Source organism: Brassica napus, unplaced genomic scaffold (assembly GCF_020379485.1).
Source record: "Brassica napus cultivar Da-Ae unplaced genomic scaffold, Da-Ae ScsIHWf_447;HRSCAF=680, whole genome shotgun sequence".
NCBI lineage: Eukaryota > Viridiplantae > Streptophyta > Magnoliopsida > Brassicales > Brassicaceae > Brassica > Brassica napus.
In genome coordinates this window covers 87,501-90,000 of record NW_026016523.1, presented here as the reverse complement: position 1 = coordinate 90,000, position 2,500 = coordinate 87,501, and positions in this window count along the sequence as shown.

The window sequence follows — 2,500 nt, the reverse complement described above, 5'->3', positions numbered from 1 at the left end:
TTCAGAAATCATCTGGAGTTTATTAAAAAAATATTCAGATCATCAGAACGGGCGAAGAAAAATATTCGGGATTGATCGCTCGAAAATTCACCAGAAGGGTCGAAATCAGTCGAATGGACCGAGAAGCTCGAGGTGGCCTTATCTGTGAGATAAGGACGTGGTGTCAACTGCCTAGTATGGTAGGTGTCAAGGGAAGCACGAGCTGTTGAAGTCCAGGAGAGCACAGCATGCGGAGTGACACCCAGAAGCACAAGGTGCCGCATAACCTGCGATCGAAGCATGCTGAGCGACATGTGTGCGCTGTGGTGTCTATCTGCATGAGGCCAGGCCGTGGATCAGACATCTGGAGGGCGTGGTGTCACCTTGCATGACAACCTGGTCATGCCATCAGACATGTGGAGCACGAGGTGCCGCGACGCATGTGTTCGGAGCCATGCGAAGCGACACACGGGCTGCCACACGGCCTGCATCTGATTGGTTGCTGCTCCTTATAAATACCCACGACCCCCTTCCATTTCAAACCATCCAGAACACCTGAAACTCAGAGAAAAACGTGAGAAAGAAAGCAAAGAAAGAAAGTTAGAGTTTCGATCGTTTTAGAGTCTTTTTCGGTAATTTCTGAGAGTTTTCGAGAACAGTTACTCTGCTCCATTTGAGTCTGCATCTGAAGAAGGTTCTGCTCAACTGAAGATCAGTTCAGACGTGGGTCTACGTGTGAAGGTTCAAGAAAGGGTTCGGATTGCAGAAGACGGGTTCAGGGTCAAGGCCACGAGTCAACCAAAAACTGTGAGTTATAATCAATTGTTTGTTAAGTTGTTTTCATGCAGGTTCCCGTTACTTGGAAGTTGGATCATGGCAGGAGGCCAGGTCTAAACTGAGTAACGGTTTGTTTAGTTAGTAGTAATGGTTAGGTTGATTAGTTAGTAGCATGCTTAGTTATTGCGTGAGAATCTTAGTAGCATGCTAATCGTTAGGTTGATTGGTTAGTTAGAGAACATTGATTGCTTAGATAATATTGCTAGGTTGTGGATAGTTAGGTATTCTGGAACTAGTCTTTATGCTAGATTCTATAATATGATTGATTGTGTTGATTATGAGTATTGCTTGGAACCTTGATTATATTACCGGGTTTAGTATTAGTTATATTTTAGCCGTATAGGCATGTGTAGGAGTGTTTAGTGTTTCCTCAACCTCGTACTTGGCGGGTTTATTATTCGTTGGGTCGAGAACACTAAGAGAGACGGGGTCATGGCCTATGGCTGGGTGGTTGCACGACGGGGTAGTGACCGGTAGTGGCCCGAACGTACTGGGGCTGTCTCACGGTGACCCGAATGTACTGTGGGCCGTGATCGTCGTGTGACAACCAGCAGTGGCCCGAACGTACTGGGGCTGTCGCGCGGTGACCGAACGTACTGTGGGCCGCGTTCGGTTTAAAATTGCTTTTCTTCTGGCCTTTGTGGTAGGAAGTTAGGATATTGCCGAGGAGGTGGAGGAACACTAATTCACCAAGGCCTTAGTTATATATAGTATAAAGGGATTTGGTAACCCTATTTTATTTTGATATCGATTTTAAAGACTATATTATAGTATCGATATTTTACTCGTATTATTTTTCTGCTGCGGATTTCTGATTTACTTATGTTATTAGGTGAACCTCTCGCTTTAGATTTTGTTTGGGGTGGGATAGCGAGGGGTTGTATTTGTTAGTTGGGGATTGTAACTCACTGAGTAATGCTAGATTACTCACCCCTCACTATTTATTGTTTTCAGGTGACCTGTAGTACTCTTAGAGGTCGCGGGAAGTTAGGCCGCCTGGTGTAGGTTTGCATCTTTTTGCTAAAGACTTTTTCAGAATATAAGTATGTATTTTTACTCGTTCGGCTAGCCACTACTTGTATAATATTCTGTGTGTTGCAAACCATATATTATATAAGATAAATAAAATCGATGTTTTGTGTAAACGACTTGTTGTTACTGATATTAGCTTGTCCAGCTAACACAACGTCAGATTGGGGGTACAGGTTGAAAAGCCTTAGGCTTTCGATCTGACGGGACGTGTTAATGGATGGTCTGGCCTAGTCACGAATTGCACCCTTTGTGATCATGGCTGGATCGTCCCTAACCCGTCATGTAGCGCTTCCAAACCTTGGTAGAAAGTTGGTCCATTGGTCATGTTCTTGTTTGATTGTTGGCCGGTGGTTCGACCTATACCTAAAATGGTTCGGGGGTGTTACACCGTCCGTCAGCACACACAGGACGTCTGTCAGTACACAGAGTACGTCCGTGGCCGTCCGTCAGCACACACAGGACGTCCGTCAGCACACGCAGGACGTCCGTGGCTGTCCGTGTGTGTCCGTGTGTCCGTCAGTACACACAGGACGTCCGTCAATACACACAGGACATCCGTCAGCACACACAGGACGTCCGTAGCCGTCCGTCAGTACACACAAGACGTCCGTGGTCGTCCGTCAGTACACATATCAGCATGCTGGCCCTTCCT